This window comes from Mycteria americana, chromosome Z, assembly GCF_035582795.1.
Source record: "Mycteria americana isolate JAX WOST 10 ecotype Jacksonville Zoo and Gardens chromosome Z, USCA_MyAme_1.0, whole genome shotgun sequence".
Classification (NCBI taxonomy): Eukaryota; Metazoa; Chordata; class Aves; order Ciconiiformes; family Ciconiidae; genus Mycteria; species Mycteria americana.
Genome location: NC_134396.1, coordinates 59,931,881 through 59,950,705, shown reverse-complemented (window position 1 = coordinate 59,950,705; position 18,825 = coordinate 59,931,881). Strand labels below are relative to the sequence as shown.

Below are 18,825 nucleotides of genomic sequence, written 5' to 3'. Positions count from 1 at the left end.
AGAGGGTAGATTTAGATTAGATATAAGGAAGAAATTCTTTCCTATGAAGGTGGTGAGGCACTGGAACAGGTTTTCCAGAGAAGTTGTGGATGCCCCATCCCTGGAAGTGTTCAAGGCCAGGCTGGATGGGGCTTTGAGCAACCTATTCTGGTGGAAGGTGTCCCTGCCCATGGCAGGGAGATTGGAACTAGATGATCTTTAAGGTCCCTTCCAACCCAAACCATTCTATGATTCTATATGCTGGGGACCACTTAGGTGGAAAGCAGCTTGGCAGAAAAGGACCTGGGGATCCTGGTGACACCAGGTTGAACACAAGCCAGCACTGTGCCCTTTTGGCAAGGGCAGTGAATGGTATCCTGGACTGCACTGGACGGAGTATGTCCAGCAGATTGAGGGAGGTGGTCCTTCCCCTCTGCTCAACACTGGTGAGGCCACATCTGGAGTACTCTGTCCAGTGCTGGGCTCCCCACTATGAGAGAGACATGGACACACTGGAGAGAGTCCAACAAAGGGCCACAAAAATGAGTACGAGATTGGAGCATTTCACATGAGAAAAGGCTGAGAGATCTGGGACTGTTCAGCCTGGAGAAGGAAGGCTTGGGGAGATCTCATCAATATATTTAAATACCTGCAGGGAGGGTGCAAGGAGGATGGAGCCAGGCTCTTTTGGTGCCCAGGGACAGGAAAAGGGGCAACAGGTACAAACTGAAACACCGGAGGTTTGTTCTGGACATCAGGAAACACTTTGTCACTGTGAGGGTGAACAAGCACTGGCACAGGTTGCCCAGAGAGGTGGTGGGGTCTCCATCTTCGGAGATATTAAAAAACCGCCTGGATGCAGTCCTGGGCAACTGGCTCTAGCTGATGCTGCTTGAGCATGGGGGTTGGACCAGATGACCACCAGAGGTCCTTTCCAACCTCAACTGTTCTGTGGTTCTGTGAAACACTGCAAAAAGAAGACACATCATTATAATTAATACAGACAGGGCAACAGTGACTAGGCTCTGTCTCTTCCTCTGTGATGGTGGCCTTGTATGGTGCTAAGCATGAAGTCCAAATCATTATATAGCAGGTAGCTACGAAAGCTGTATGCTTTTACATTTAGGTTGTCTACATTGAGCCTTTTGGTGTCTGATATGTAGAAGAAATGAACGGCAGTGAGAGCAGTCTCCCACTTCTGGCAGCGATCAATACAGTCTGGAGATATGGACAGATACGCAGGTACTCCCATGTGCTGTTTCTGATCCTGGCCCTTCTGCTGTGTTATTCTGTGGCTTCCCATAAGTCCCTTTGTCTCTTTCCAGTTTCTGGATGGGGATAATAATGCTTTCTCATCTTGTAATGGGTATTGTGAATGAATTAATGAATGTTTGTGAAACACTTGGACAATACTGATGATCATCTTTGAAAAAGCAGTAAAGATGTAAATGATTGTTCATTCACTATAAGGCTTAGACTAAAATAAATAAGTTTTAGACTAGCTAAATGCTGGGTGGGGGGAAAACAAGAAATGGGAATAGCCACCTGATATTTCTGAGTAGTTTTGGTTGTGCCCTGCATGAGGTAGATATCCTTTTGTAAAACATCCTTTTGTAAAACACACTTTAGTGTGATCCTTCAGTTAGACTCTGTATCAAAATCAGTACAAGCAAATGAATGTCCCCCGTGCATAAATTTTGTAACATTGTAGTTTTTGATATAGTGAGGTTAGTTCTTTAACATAGTTTCAGAGATGTAATTAAATTTTTGTAAAGGATTTTAAGCATCTCCAAAAGGAGGTGCTACAAAATTCCGGCTTAAAATAATACTACTTCTTCTATAGTTGGCATTTCTGCCATCGCCTCATCCCACACTTCTGTTAGAGCACTAATATCTGTACATCTGAGTGCTAATATTTGGTGGTATCTGCTGCCCATATTATTTAAAACAAATAGTACTGGGTAGCAGTACTCTACATAGGATAGCATTGTATAGCTGCGGAAGTACAGTTGAAGTCTATTTCTGATTTCTCAAATGAAAAAATAATGACAGTTTCAGAAGACTACATTTGGATCTCGGGGGCACAGATGTCTGTCAAGAATAATTTAGCTGTTCTTCACTGAATTTTCCACTTTCCACCAAACTTCAGCTGAAATAAAAAGTTGTTGTTTGACAGTGCTTAAATTTACAGCAGTTTACACTTTAACTTCTAAGAATTTTTGCAAACAACATCATAGGCTATGTCTAGGGAATAAGGTATGAAAAATTGTCAAGTTTTTGTCCTTTCTTCGTTTTAATTTTATCACAATAAAGATATTTGCATAGCTGTTAATGGTCAAGTGCCATTGGTAATTATGAGAAAAGTTAATATTTGCAGTAAAATTGTTAAATGCTTTTTAATAGTATTTGTTTGATTTAAAAGTAAATACCTGTAATAGATGCATACAGTCAAATTTGTGTGATTCATCAAGTAGTCTCAAATGAAAGTGGGCTGGTCTGAGTGACAAGGAGAGTGAGTTCTTGTGAATGAGTTTTTGAGTTCAAGGTTTGTTTTTTTGGCCCATGGCCACAATATGCACAGATACATGCCCTGTCTAAGGCTGACTCACGTACCAAATGGAAGTGTAATGCTGGTTACCCACTGGTGCTCCAGATCCTGACTGAGTAAAAACCACTCTGCATTGGAAGTTTCACTTTGAAATTTGGAGTATTACAGTTTGTTAGCATTTAGCCATTGAATGTCATAGTGAATTTCAGTGTGCAAAGGATGGGGCAGTAGAGTTGATTGTCCAAAAGTTAAAAAAGAGGAAAAAAAAGGGTGCAGGTGGAGGACAGAACAGGAAAGTGGTTTGGCCCTTGTTGTGGAGAAAACAGGCCTTCCACACATGAGCAGGGCAGTGCATAGACTTCACATAAATGGTGGATACACTTGACATATTGTGACCCTTGCAGGGAATGTTACTCCTATGTAATAGGAGTTTTCCCTTGAATTTATAATTAAAGCTCACATGAAGCAAAAAATCATCATGGGACTAAATGCAGGATATATATTTTGGCAGGCAAATGTAAATGAGGCAAGTTCTAAATTTCTAACTTCAAATACAGTATTTGAATGTTACAAAGTTAAGAGAGCACCGTTTGGCATTAGTTCTTTCCCAGGATATTTCTAAAAGTAATTGAACAAACCACTGTGGGACTGCAAGGTGTTGAAATTCTAACGGATGATTATTGAATTTGGGTTGAGGAATTTAAATGAGAAAATGAAAGATGCAGGGAAGTGTTTGAAAAATGCCCTTTTCTCATCCTAAAAATAATAATAAAAAAACCTCCAAAACCCAACATGACCTAACAGATGCTTTCAGCATTCGAAATACATTGAGCAAAGATATATCAGATTACTTGGTTTATTGAAACAACAGTTATAAATGAAATGTGTTTTTCAATGAAAAAAGCAGCTTAGGAAGATTTATGGGGATGGTATACTGATTAAATTAATTCCACATTTTTCTATGATCAGTGCCACTGCAGAAGATAAGGTGAATAAGGGTGTTGCATGGCATTAAGGAGCCAAACCAAAGCTGGGATTTGAGCACTGTGTCACAAAACTGCAGTGTCAAATACTATGATTTAATTGAACCGATTGTACTGAGAGCAGAAACTTATGAAGGATTGCTGCCCCAGTGCTACTGCCCCCAGTGCTGCTGCCATTGCTTCAGTGGGAAAAGGAGAGACCTCAGTTTCTGATTTTAAATGAGAGTGCAATGAGTCACATCTGATTTATTAAAGACGTTGACACAGAATTCCCCACCTCCCCCCAAACCAACTCATGGTTTGGAAAGGCTGAGCTCTGCTATGCTTGATTTCATCCTAACATAAGTGCTGGAGCCTACATTAGCAGTGGTAGTTGCCATAAGCCCTTTGCTGCTCTGTCTTACTTCGGGGCCAAGTATCTGGTTCCTTGTGGATGCCGTTACTAGGGTGTATTATTTTTGGATTTTTACACAAGAACTAGGCTACCAAAAGAAGGCATCTTTTTTATATCTGTAGTTCATGAACTTGCAACAGCCTTGCAGATGTTGAGTATTCATTACCTTTGCCAAAAGACTTTAGAAGTTGTGAACACTTTTGCAACACAGTACTTTTCAAATTGTACCTGGACTAAACTTGTTACAGCAAAATATCATGCATATTTGTATGTATCACTTTCTTCTCGAGTTGATTGGGAACCATATGTAACCGTTTAATTCTCCTAAAAGTGCATGTCTCTGAAGTCTTGCTCAAGTAAATACAACGACAGTGTGTACACTCACACACACTTTCTCATGTGGTGTTTCTTTACTTTGGTAAAGTTTGATGTTACTATGGAGTGGTTTTAGGCAACACATGGGCTTCGTGCTTTCAGCCACTATTTAGGATAAAATGGTTGAATTTTCATTTTTCTGTGTGTTTTCCATACAGAACGAGTCATGATTGTTGTCTTGACTAATGGCTTATGATACGTTACCAGGCTTGACAGGGAACGTGGAAATGCAAAGCAAGACATCATTAGTATTCAAATAGTTAATTCCTTCTTATTTGACAATGTTACTGAAGAGCTGCACCAGGCTCTGCTCTTTCTTTGCTTATATTAGCAGTGTACTGATTGTGTCAAGTAATTTAGGAGTCCTGTCAGCTGATCTCCCACTTGTCATTTAGTAGTTGCCTCCTCAATTAAAGAAAAGGAATAAGCACTGGCTTTAATGTGGAGTGCACTGTATTTCAGTCACTAGTATTCTTTGAAATAATGAAGTGAACTGCAAATAATCTTGACATGAAATAGCACAGCATTTTATGTCTCTCTTTCAGTGTTCCAAGCAACCATGACTTGATCCATATAAGTCTTTGGTTCAGTCTCAAATCTAAGTTTAATGGAGGATTTACAGAAATGTTGAACAGGACTAGTACTTGTACATGATTGATGCAGTGTTCTATATATATTTTACAGTTCTGCATTATAAATTATTTGGTGTTTTAGTATTAAAAACAGATGACAACCTATAGCTTTAGTATTATGTATACATAGAAGATGGATATATACGCGTACATACTCTCGGTATTTGTGATTGTTGACTCTCTATACTATATTAAAATGTATTATTCATTTCTGCCAACAATCATGAGTCAGTGGAAAATAATGGGCGCAATCATTTGAAAAATGTGCATTCACAATTTGCTTGTATTCATCTCAAAGTTCAGGCTGCAGATGTGTAACCATTCATTTTACTGTTCTCAGTGATGCATGTAAGCCTCCTGAGGATTCACATTTAGTTCCTGAAGTTCCTGAGTTCAGGAAGTTCCTGAGGAACTTCCTGCATTGCCATTGTTATTTAAAGTAGAACAGATAGGTAACATGGAATAAAATTGATTTCCGCCGTAGAATTTACTGATATAAGAGGTAGTTATAAAAAAAAAATCAACACTCAACCTGATTTTGTTAGTTCAGCTGCTGTATTTTCACTTGTAAAGTAATAAATTAAATTTGCAGTGGGCTTTTGCTAGTAATGGCAAATATCGTATGTGCATTTTCTCCAAGGAGTCACACTTTGGAATAGAAGTGGCTTTTTTTTTCTAAAATTTTGCAGGAAGTAGAGAACAAAGATGAGTATCTTTTAAGCTTACTTTGTTAAGCAAGCTTTTCTGGTCAGATTTCACAGTTCTAAAATGACTGAAGAACAGAATTGTTAATTCCTGATGTTTCTGCTCAGTCATAATTTTCCATGGAAAGTTTTGTCGTACACAATCTCGTGATCTGTATGTGAATGTATTATTTTAACCTGGTTTTGGTGTTAGTGTTAAATTACCAATACTCAAAACAAATTTATTTGAACACTTCTTTTGGTAGCTCTGCTTAAGAAAATATTTTTAAAGCACAGAGGAGGTACAATGAACTAGTTACTAGCTGCACAATTTAAACTTGAGCCTTTGTGCATTTAGTGCTCCAAAATATATCAATGGCAGATTTCCCACTGTTGTGCATGTTCTCTTTTATTATTGATTGTTCCAGATTGTGCTTCTGGTCTAATTTAATCTTATTCATAGCTTGATAGGATATGTAATTTTTTTTCCTTTGGTTCATTTGGTTTTGGTTTGTTTTAGTCCATTCATTGATACTATATCCTTTATGTTTTTTCGCCATTTCAATAAGCAAAGGAAAAAGCCCTTTCATAGACCTTCTCAACAGAGGTGCTTTTTACATATTGCTGAGATTTTGCAATTTCAGAGGTTGTTTTGATTATGGAGATAGTACAGTGCGATTAATCATAAATTCAATCTTATTAGAACCTCCATAAGAAAGTATGGCAGTATCAATCCATTGCTGTAATTTTGGCTCTTGAAACAGTTTGGAAACCAAATTAAGAAAAGCATTTTTGTCTTCTTTTTTTAATTTAAAAAACATGTTAAGATTGATTGCTGTGATGGGGGAGAAAGTGAAAACAATGTTTTAACTACAGGTATAGTGTAATATAATGTTCCCTGAGTGTATTTTAGATCTCCAACTGCAACGTGAAAAATGCGAGTTCCACCAGGACCATCAGACACAAAAATTCTTTTCCCGTAAATGGAGTCGTTTAAACCAAACAGGATGCTTGAAACATTACAGCACTTACAAAATCTTTTAAAAATATTTGCAGATTACAATTTTTCTAGACATGGGCCTCCAGGATGGCAATGTAATAAATAACTTGCTTTGAGGGAAATTGCTTCCATAAAATTGAGAAAGTGAAAAAACCACCAATGGTGTATTTACATCACCATAATTCTGCAGAGTGAAGGAAGTCATTCTCTTTCTTTCATTGGAAACTAAATTTAGTGTACATTAAGAAAGAGATAGTAATCTTTTTTTTGCAGCCCTCTCTCACACCATATGGAGTACTCTAAGGAGCCCTGTCCTGGCTGAGAGAGGTGGTGATTTGGACCCAGCGCAGCTGATGCCAGAACTGTTACATCATTCATTGGTGAGAGCAGGACGATGATCAGTGCTTGCTCTTTTCTAGACTCAAAGGAAGCTTTTCAGCTTTCTGAACTGGAAAGTGCACATGTGCCATGACTGCTAGGGGCTAAAGTACCTTCCCCTGAGTTCAGTTTTGGAGACTGGCTGATTTGGCAGCTCTGGTTTTCAGGTCAGTAGGTGAATCTCAGTTACATTAGCAGCAAATCCTGTCTGGTTGTTCAGTGTAAATCTGAATTTTAGGTACTGTAGTATATTAGATAGAGCGTGATATTCCATAGAATTGCTTGTTATATGCACTCTTGGTTTCCACATATACACAAGTACACAACAGTGTATTTTCTGTCCTAGTGAGACTGCCAGCTGATTCTGAAAGACCTAATTAAATCTGACTTAGACTCACTTTCCTTAGCGTGGAAATAACTGCCTAAAAGGTCCTGCTACATTTTTAGAGAATTTGTACAAGCCTTAACTAACTTGCAGGCAAATGGAAAGTTGAGTCATCTTGCAGGGAAGAATGTGGCTTCGTAAGTATTTTGGTGATGGGGTCTTTGAATCTATCAGTTAGAGGAGAGATAATTGTCTTTACCACTTACGGTTCTACAGATGTGCCTAATCTCTTGTCGAAACTCTCCCATAATCCGCTTAGTAGTTTCTTTGAGTGACTCTCCAGGACTTCGTATGGCTCTGCATGCGTTTCTGCCAATCCACAAAGAATGGTGCTGCTACAAAACTCAGTTGCTCGTCTGCACTTGTGACTGTGTTGGATCTTTGAGTGTTTGAACAGCCAAAGTGGGTGAAATTCTTCATAAACGGTCAGAACTTTGAGAACTCGGCTATGAGGGTTGGAGACTCTGTTGGATCCAGGATTTCGGGCAAATTCAGAATTCACTTTCCCCTGTTATTCTGCCTTCTATAAACTCAATATCATTTTTAAGGGAGTAAAATAGCAAAATTTATGTCTGAATAACTGCCTGTTCAGTGCAGTATCTGTACTGTAGTTCACATAAGTTTTACTATGATATTGCAACTATTCACAAAAAAGAACTGATGGTGATGATATAAGGTACATTCATATTTTATGTGAGCCTGAATCACCAGTTCACAGAGGACTCTGACAGCTGCAGACAATGCACTCTTTTCTTTGCCCAGGCATGGTTCTTCTGGAATTGTAAGATATCATCTCTCATCTCCTAAGAGCATTCGTGAGAGTTACAACTGACTTTTGAGTAGCAAGTATATCCTTCTTGGAAGATAGAGTTGCTAGATAACAAGCAACTTAAGATCATATTCATCAGTAGCTGCTAAGCGCTGAACTGACATTGCAATCCAGAGTTCCTTTTCAGACTATATGGCTGTGATAAAGATCAGTGAATCATCTCTATAATTGAAATACCATATGAACATCCTGGACCACATAAGGTTCCCAACTTTAACAGTATTTCACAATGCAAATTGTGGGATCGGCAACGCTTTCTTCTGTGTAGTAGGATATATGAACCAGGAAATCCTTGTTCCTCCCTGCTCACCAGATGTAACGCCCCTTTACCTTGCAACAAGTGAATGGAAAAGATTGGAGCTGGTTTAAAAGGAATAATCTCTTAAACAGTTGCAACCGGTGCTGATTTGTTATGAACAGTATTAAAGTTGTCTTCTCTTCCTGGAACTGGGACAGATCTTACCTGGAGTGTTGTTGCTTTTTTCAGTGTATGCGTGCGTGGGAAAAAGAGGCAGTAAAAGAAATACTCTTTTGTTGGAAAAGTGGAATAATAGTCTTACAACACTGCTTAGCCAACTACATTTATTCCCAGTAAAGTGACTACACTTGTACCTTGGTCATATGCCAAGACTGATGATGTGCTTTATAGATGCAGAAAATTATGTTAATAAAACTACAAATTATAGTGCTACTATCCACAAGCACAAGCTTTCCTATGACAATATTGTTTACTTAAAAACTAAACATTATAACATTGATGCTAAATTACTTGCGCAGATTTTAAACCAAGTCTATCCAGTGTTTCTGCTTACTTGTCAGTTGCGGATAACTAAATATTTGCTTGTGAAGCTAAGCTGCTGTCTGCCAAATGTTCTCAGTCTTTTTTCCTCAGTAAATAGATGTATTCCCAGTTTCTAATTTTATTCCTTTACACACTCCTAGAACTAGGAGTAGAAATGTTGGTTGTTATAATTTTTAGTGAAAAAACAGAGATTGTGGTATTTGGCCATACATTCTTTCAATAATCCCTGTCAACAGATTGTACTAAATGTAACAGCTGTTCCTGGTGGGCCCAATAGTCATTACCCGAGAAGAGTTCAAGAGTGCAGTACAGGCTATCTCAGTGGAGGTGGAGGAGTTGGGGGGACTGGAAATGAAGGAGATAGCTCAATGGTGAGAGCTCAGTTCTTCTCTTTGTATGATAAGCAGCTCGGACGTACAGTTTCTCTATCTTAAATTACAGTCCCTTTCAGAGGTCATCCTAAGTGATATGGTTGCATAATTTCACTTGTAAAGGCTAGCAGCTAGGAATCAGAATTGGATATTAGTTAATAGTTACCAGAGATCAGAACCATCTGTTTTTGGCAGGCTTTCTTGTTGCCTTGGACAGAAATGTAGTTGGTGTGAAGCAAAAATGAAGCTACTACTGGGTAAAAAACTTAGTTACGAATCAGTCAATACATAAGTGTATCTCTGTTGTCCCATTCTTCCCAGGTTTATCACCAGGCCCTACCTGATCATCTCTAGCTATTAAACTTCCTAGTTCTCACTGTCTAGCTCACTACACGGTTTGATAGCTTTATGAATTACTTCTTGTTCAATGAAGTTTGAGTAGAATATATAAAAAGAAAATAAAATCTGTTTTTAAGTTTCAGTAGGCTCATCCTTGTTAATATTTTTGTTTTTCTTTTACCTTTGACACGTTGAGGTCACTGCCCCAATTTTTCATTAATTTGAGGCTAGTTTTTGAGTCATTCAGCTTCTTCATATGCTTGAACAAGAGGCAGTAGACCATTTTTCTCAGCTGCAAACATTTCCTGTTATCCAGCTCTGCTTTTTCCTACTGTTGTCACCCATGTCCATGTATTCTGGTGTTTTTCCAGACAACAAGGCTGCTTTTTGGCTCCTTCATTTCCTTTCCATGTGTCCTTAATTAACAGTGACACCCACAGAAGTAGCTAGAGTCCTTTATGCAGAGCACTTAAAATCTTGGGCTTTAAGAGAGTCACATGTAATGGAGCAGGGAAGTATGAATAGTTGTCTGGAGAGTAGAGTCCTGGATGGAAAGTAACAGAAGTGCAAATGAAAAGTTTTTCTGTTTGTTTTAGTAATTTATAGTGCAGAGTCTAAACCCAAGAGATAGATTTAAACTTTAGCGGTAGGACATCTGTGGTCTGGTTTCCAACTGTAGTAGCAAGTCATTGTGGCCAACTGACATCCAAAAAGTTAAAAATACTATTGCAATATTTTTGCATGTGGTAAAGGAAAGCACACTCATTTAAAAACTAGTCTTACCATCTGTGATACTTCAACAGGGAGGGCATCAGTTGTAAATTTCTGTATTTTCATTAAAGGTCTGATTTTTTATTTCTCTCTCCTGCATTTTCTGCAGCCATTTCTACCAATACAGAGTAAGTGTAAATGAGAGTAAAATACTGGTAAATCAGAATGGAGGAGTTCTAAATCCACTTTTTACAAATGTAGTAAATTACACAGGGCAGAAGTGCACCCACCCCCTTTCCTTATCTGTGTTATCTTTTAAACACATAATTTAAACTTGCACAGACCATAAAGGTCAGTATTGCTCCAGTGAGTGGAAGACATTGAGGCCCGCCTCTTCATCTGTCTGGTAAACAATTCTGGAAAAAATAACAGTTGAGAGAGGAGATGATACATGCTTTCAGAGACGACACTCACAGTAGTCCTGGCAGAGTTCTGACTGCTACTGGTTCTGGTTTTGGTAAAAATAGGTAATTACAGTAGGTGATACTGGATCACAGAGCTCTTCAGGAAGACTAATTGCTAGGTGTCTGATTTGGAATATGAAAAAACTATATTTAGAATAAAAAGTTCAAGATATTTCTTGCATTTTTCTCTGGTTGCATTCAGAATGTTTCCATGTCTAGTGTGATCTCGTTTTCTTTAACTGAATTGCCTTATTTGATGCAAGAGGATGAAAACTCAGAAAAGAAGTAGTGAACAAAAAATAGCTGAGGAAATCATGCTGTCCGTTTTAGATTGTAAAGAGTTTCTACATTTTTCAAATGGTGAAGTTTTTTAAAATTTTCATCATTTTTAGTGTTCCCCATCCAGAAATTTGTGACTTTTATATGTCCCTAATGCCTTATAGATATTTAGCTGAATGACAATTAGTAAGGGAGCTGTGTTGATCTGTTTGTGTTCTTTTTGACGTATCAGTCAATAGTAATAAAAAACCTGTAAGATCAATTTCAAAACCTCTTAGCAACCACATAAAAAATAACAACTGTATTGATTTCTCTGATAATTGTCCTGGAAGAATGGTAGATGCTTAACGGTACGAATGTAATGAAATGCATTTATCAATAGACTATGTGTTGGATATACTGCATTAGAAGCCTACAGTAAGATGCTGTCAGTGGAGGTCTAGATGTAAACTTTCATGGCCTCTTTCACAGATTGATGAAAGTGCAGAAATAATGAAAACAGGAGAGAAAACAAATATTGCAGAATACCTGTAGCAAAAGGCAGACATTTGAAAGGAAATGCAAGAGTAATGTCTTCTTCATTAGTCTAGCAAGTTCCTTAAAAGGACATGAAACATAGTCTGTCGTACATATGTTCTAGATTTTATAGAAGAGACTTTGTGAGAAATATTTTCAGAGCCTGCTGGGATATAGTCGGGATTATGGCAATTTCCCATAAGAACATGTGTTTACCAGCTCCAGCTTCCTTTTGAAACACTGTAAAGAATTGCTTTCATGAATAAGTTTGGGTTTTTTTTTCTGTTTGAACAGGCAGAACAAACAGGATATCTTGTTCATAATGACCAGCATAATGAAATGATAAGTATAGCCTAATTGCAGCTTGTTTATATCATTATTACACAAACAATTATTTTGATAGGTATTTCTGTTTCTACACACCCTAAAAAGTCTTTAAACAGTATTGTCTCTTTTTTGTTCTTTTCTCTGTTAAATACTTCAATATATAAGAAGGACACTAAAATGAAAAAGCATTGAAACCATGCCAACCTGTAAAAATGTGTATAAAATGCAAAATTAGTCTTCATCTCTGCCTTGGGTTTAGTTCTCAGTGTTGGATATCCCACATAACTAGCATTATGATATCCAGTGTCTGAAATGTAAACTTCCTTTTATTTAGTTTCACACAAATTTATAAGCTAGCAAAATAATAGAAAATAAATGCTTAGAGAAAGAAGTCATTGGTAACATAACAGCCACCAATACTAGTCCATACATCTGTTCAGAGATCTGCTTGGAAGAATCCCATGGGTTACAGCCCTGGAAAGGAGAGGAGTCTGAAAGCACTTGTTGATATACAAGGATCATCCCCAAACTCAAGAAAAGTCCATCCCAACAAGCAGGAAATCAAGAAAAGGTGGCAGGAGTCAGTCCTGCTTGGTGCATGGATGAGCCAGGAACTCCTGACTGAACTCAGACATGAGATGTACAAGAGATGGAAACAGGGACGGGTGACCCAGAAGCGGTATAGAGTTGTTGTCTGATCTTGCATGGATAGGGTTAGGAAGGCCAAGGCTGACCTGGAGTTGAATCTGGCAAAGGATGTGAAGGGTCACAGCAAAGGCTCCTACAAGTACAGAAACAGCAAAAGGAAGACTAGGGAAAACATGAACCCACTGCTGAATGGGGCAGGGGAGCTGGTGACAAAGGACACAGAAAAGGCCAAGGTAATGTCTTGTGTCAGTCTTTACTGGTATGACAGACTGCAGGAATCCCAGGCATCTGAGGTTAGAGGGAAGCTCTGGAGCAAGGAAGGAGGAGGAGGAGGAGGACAAGGTGAAGGTCAAGGTTAGGGAGCACTTAAACTAGACACACATAAGTCCATAGTGCCTGACGGGCTGCACCTGTGAGTGCTGAGTGAGACAGCTGATGTCATTGTGTGATCACTCTTGATTATCTTTGAAAGGTCATGGTGATTGAAGACTGGAGGAGACCAAGTGTCACTCCTATCTTCAAGAAGGGCAAGACGGAAGACCTGGGGAAAAGCACACTGATCAGCCTTACCTCAATCTCTAGTAAGGTGACGGAGAGAATCTTCCTGCAAAGCACTTCCAAACATATGAAGTGCAAGAACGTAATCTAGCGTAGTCAGCAATGAATTATGAAGGGGAAACAATGCATAACCAACCTGACAGTGTTCTATGATTAGGTGACTAGCTTGATGGATGATGGGAGAGCAATGGATGTTGCTTACTAAGACTTTTGACACAGTCTTCTGTAACATCCTTATAGACAAGCTGACAAAGCTTGGATGAAATAAGTGGACAGGGAGACGGATTCAAAACTATCTGAGTGGCTGGGCCCAGAGGGTTGTGATCAGCAGCACAAGGTCTAGTTGGTGGCAAGTCAGTAGTGGTCTACCCCAGCAGTAGTGCCAGTGCTGCTTAAAATCTTCATATTAGCAGTTAAATAGACCTGGACAATGGGACAGAGTGCAGTCTCATTAAGTTGCAGATGATACAAAACTGAGAGGAGTTGTGCTGCCATTCAGAGGGACGTAACCAGGCTGATGGACTCTGCAGAGAGGAATCATGCGAAGTTCAACAAAGGGAAATGCAAAGTCCTGCATCTGGGCAGGAACAACCCCACACACCAGTACATGCTGGGGGCCAACTGGCTGGAAATGAGCTCTGCAGGGAAGGACCTGGGGGTCCTTGTGGACACCAAGCTGACCATGAGCCAGCAATATGCCCCTGTGGCAAAGGCAGCCAACAGCCTTCTGGGCTGCTTTAGGCAGAGTGTTGCCAGCAAGTCAAGAGAGGTGGTCCTTCCTCTCTATTCAGCCCTGATGAGGCCACACCTGGAGTACTGTGTTCAGTTCTGGGCTCCCCAGTACAAGACAGATATGGCCTTACTGGAGCAAGTCCAGCGCAGAGACACAGATTATTAAGGGACAGGAGCCTCTTTCATATGAACAAAGGCTGAGAGAGCTGGAACTGTTGAGCCTGGAGAAGAGAAGGGTCAGGAGAATCTTACCCGTGTGTATAAATACCTGTTTGCTTCAAGTGTCCATTTTTTTGAAACCATTGGAACATTCCATATGAGAAAATCAAGTATTTTTCATGGCGAAAATGCTGATCTTTTTTGTGAGTGGAAAAAATGGCCCTTTCCTACCTGAATGATAAGAACATCACATTTTAAGTAGCTTGCTTTGTTTTTGTGACTATTTCATACACCTCTAGATGACTGGTTTTAAAATTTACAAGTAGATCATTTTAAATTGACATTAGTATTTCTCCTGTAACAGAGATTTGAGAACAATTACTCCCTACATTAAGCAGAAACACTTTGTCATTTTTAGAGTCATGCTGCCACAAAATGTTTAGTGGGAAGACTGAACAAATTTGTTTTGAGAATGAACCGTAACTGAAGATAACACGAGGTTAAATACATATTCATAGAACAGTTTAAAGGAAGAAGTAGAAGCTCCGTTACCATTTAAAGACCCTTTATAAACAAGTGAAGGGAGCAACCGTCATGCCCAAATAGGGTCAGTGGCTGGCAGGAAGTAGTACGCCACAGCTTAGGTAAGTGGGATAAAAGTAGCGGTGGAAATAAGTAGAACTACAGGATGTTCCACACTTGACTAGTTTAATGCTCTTTAACAAAAAATGACTGAGAAGAATGAACATTGTTTCATTTTATCTTCCCTCAGAGATAACAATCTCTTTTTTATATGGAACATTACTGAATAAGGAATGCGTTTATAGAAATTAATGGTTAAAGTTACTTTGTGGTGCCTGTGTGCGAGAAGTATAACAATATGTCACAGTGGAGAGGCAAGGATGCTGCTGCAGTGCACTCAGTCAGTAGAAACTACCTCTGTGCATGGTACCGCACAGTTAAAGCACTGCTTTTCTTACTAGCACAAGTTAGCAAGTGGATAAGTGGCACAGCCAGACCAGGTTCCGCTTTTAGTGCAGAAGTTAAGATGTTAGACGTTGAAGTAAATCCCACCACCTGCTTTTCTTACAGTTTGGCTGCGGATTGCAGCCAAGGCAGCAACTGTATCTTCTGCTCCAGATGCGCACAGAGCATCCAGTACAGCTACTGTCCTAGTCTGGCCTCTGTTGTCACTAGACCACTACAAACAGTGGCATTATAGAAATAAGTTATGGTAATGGAACAGCATGTGTTCTTGCTGTGTGTTCTAGTGAGGTTTCTATCCAGTCTTTCCCTCCATTTATACATATATGTACATATGTCATTTACAGGGTGGAGTTGTTTGATCTGGTTTTGATCTGCATGTCAGTGAGTCTTAAAGCCCATAGAAAGAGTTAGCTGGTGTGAAATAACTGAAACAGTTGCCATATAAGCTAGAGTACCATGAAGTAAGTGTATTAATATTGCATGACTGTAGAGGATTTCATAATAAGAGCAAATAGCCTTGTAGTAGTTCAAAGGGAATAAAAACATAAATTAATCAAATACAGCCAATGAAATATCTCTTTTTCAACAGTTCAGTTGACCTCTTATTTGTTTTGATCCTGTCATTAAAGTTAAGCAGATGGTGCATTAGCTTTTGTACACTGCTTGAATCACGTATGCTGTTTCAGTTTTAAAATAACAGCTATTAATTTCCAACTCCAAAGGTTTCTTCTTCAAGGCTCATTGAAACAAACAAGTTTATTTTTCTAGGCCTCATTCCAGAATGCTCAAGTGCATATATTCTGGCTGAATGCTTGGAGTCCAGTTTTCTTTATGCTTGAGTCTTGAAGGAAATATAAAACGGAGGAGTGGAAAGGATGGTTCTATTATGAGAAATCCGGGGTGGTTTGCAGTGAGCAGATGTCTTTCAAGTTGTGTTACAGTAAAAACAACTCTTCAGTTAGACAGATCACTCAGTGGCCTGAATATTGATTTCTTTTTGTTAGGCTGTTGTTTTCGTTTGGGAATGAAGAAGTAGAATCACTCTCTTTTAATATTAAATGCAATGACTATTCATGAGAGCACTAAATGGAGTAATATTTAGAAAAGCAAGAAGGAAGTACTTCCTAACAGCCAAATAGACTCTCCTTGCCTTAAGGTGGGTGTCGTCTTAGTCACACAGATATTAATGGCAAAGGTTGCTTGTACTTTCATGAAGCTCAGATGTCGTCCGTGGAGTAACACTTTGCTTTTGCAGTAAGTTATGTGGAGTACTATTCAGTGTGCTAAAAAACTCCCAGCAAACGTGAGTAACGTGTGTCTTAACAAACACACTTTATCTTCACTCTGTGCATCCTGACATATGTATTACTTACAGACTACATAATTGTAATTGTTAAAAATACCTGATGTTAAAATGCCTCAAGTTGTGATGAATTTTCCATTCAGTTCATGGGGGTAGAAGATAGAGTCAGTGAACCATACACTATTACCTACCTCCACATGACTTCTTCAAATCATCTCCCTTAAGACTCCATAAGATTGCTTTATGTCCAAGCAATATGGATGAATATGTGATCTTGAGGTTTAGGTAGATGACTAGGAGAAGTTCCATTATGTTTGGTCAGAAACAAATACATTTGTTCTTATCTAAAACCAGTGCTGAATGTGCATTGACTTCATTAGGAACAGAACTGGGCTCAGTGTTTGTACCTCTTCAGGGCTGCAGGTGGATTGCTTCTGCATGTCTGGAATGCAGAGTTTTTCTGAAGTTAAATTATAAAAATAGCGTATTTTGGTCTTGGAAAATTGTTGTGCTTTGCTGCGTTCCTTCTTCCTGTCCTACCAGTGTAGCTTGTGGACTGATGGTACTTGCATGGTGATTAAAAGCAGTGCTTTTATTTTGACTTGCATTAGAAGTATCATACTATTATGAATTGCTGCTGTGAACTTTTAAACTCAGGAAAACTTCTGAATAAATGTGATAAGGGATAAGGTAATCCTGGTCTCAGAGTTCATTCCTTCACTGAAATAAATCACATCATTTTTCAGCCTCACTGTTAACTTTTCTTTTTTTTTACAATAAGTTGTTATTTAAAATTCATCTGTACTCTTTAAAATCTCCTGCTGCTCCTATTGAGCCTTCTCTTTATATTTTTGTGTTTTAAATTTGACTGGGCAGATAATTTCCTTTGCATGATACATTTTTCTTGGCTTACATAGAAGGAAGAAAAGTAAATAAAACAAACTAGTACAAGAGAGGTGCTCAGTTAGTAAGAGACAATCCAGATACTGAGCATGAGAAGTAATAGAAAAAAATGTTATTTCACGTAATTAGAAAAAAAACTTTGGGAGCCCTAGAAGGTAACAAAAATTGATTGCACAATGCGCTTCAGACTGCATTATAGTATCACAAACCCTTATATGACTTAAAAGTGTCAACATAGTCTAACCATATGTCAGGTTGTCATTTTATTTGAATGCATGAAGGTAAAGTGGTGTGCTTGAAAAGCAAATGAACCTCCATTTGAGCTGCAGTGTCGCTCTTTACATTCTCGAAATCATGTGCTTGGATATTTATTGGTTATGTCCAAGTAATTTTCCCCTTAGAGATAATGAAGAGAATGTAAATATGAATGAGAACTGGGGTCTTCTTAGAGTGCATCTATCCATAGTGTTAAATTTAAAGTATTGCTCATGACTAGATGATCATTGTAGGTCCCTTCCAACTGAAATATTCTATTCTATTCTATTCTATTCTATTCTATTCTATTCTATTCTATTCTATTCTATTCTGTTCTATTCTAAAAAGATGAAACTGCAAGCTTTCTATGTCTTTGATGCTTTCTCCTTCACTGAATTTCTCCTGTTCTGCATTTATTGCCTGCAGAGGCACCATCTGGATTTGGTGAATAAAGATTTTTGGTTGCCCTGGGGGTCTCCTACAAAGCTTCAAATATGACCTCTTCCAGAGTCCATTGCAGTGTATTCACATCATGTTTATTATTTAATTGGATTACTCTTGTACCACAGCGCTCTGTTAATAGACAAGGACACAGGCTACGCGAAAAGCCAGACAAATGTAGAGTGACTACACAATATCCATCTCAAAGAACATGTAGTCTTTAATATGGGACAACACACAGCTAGGCACCAGGGAGCATAAGAAGCAGTAAGAGGTGTGATAGCTGGAGAGGCGGTGGTGTTAGCCCAGACTAGCTTTGCTAGGACCCGGTGGCCAAGCTTTTTTGCTTTCATTCAGTAGTGTAGCTCCCATATCCCTTAATTAGGGCAGTGCTCCTGAACATACTACAGTTCTTTCCTTATACTGTGTAGTAAATAGGGTTACAAGGCCCAATTAATTTTTGGTAGAACTTCACTGTTACAGTGGAATATGAGAATGGAGGAACTGAATTCAAAGTTCTGGATATTTCCTGCTGCTGACAGATTATGTGCCTTCCTGAACTGTAGGTTTTAATCGTGTGCTGGGCTTTTCACTGCACGCTAAATAGATTTAACATAATGTATAGTTGCACTGTTCTATTTGTCTGAAAGTGAAGAAACTTGGTTTTATGTGCTTGGTATTTCTTAATGTTAGGGAATAAAATTCAGCCACTTACCAGATTTCAAGCATTACTTGAAATACATACTGTGTGCTTAAATTAAAGATGTAAAGTCTTTCCTTTTTGTCCATGAATCTTGTTCATCTTGAGCTACTATAGCCTCTGATGATTAGGAAAAGGCAATAT

At 38.7% G+C, this 18,825-nt stretch overlaps 1 protein-coding gene across 7 annotated transcripts in view; it reads left to right on the top strand.

Annotated features, from left to right (window-relative positions):
* SNCAIP (synuclein alpha interacting protein) overlaps positions 1–18,825 on the top strand; it is a 95,710-nt gene that overhangs the window by 13,149 nt on the left and 63,736 nt on the right. The window contains exon 1 of one of the 7 annotated variants that reach the window (XM_075527385.1): positions 6,872–6,974. The exons of the other annotated variants lie outside the window; for them this stretch is intronic. The gene's annotated coding sequence lies outside the window, so the exon portion shown is untranslated. Of the gene's footprint in view, positions 1–6,871; positions 6,975–18,825 lie in introns of those variants that run through there. 7 annotated transcript variants of the gene reach the window in all.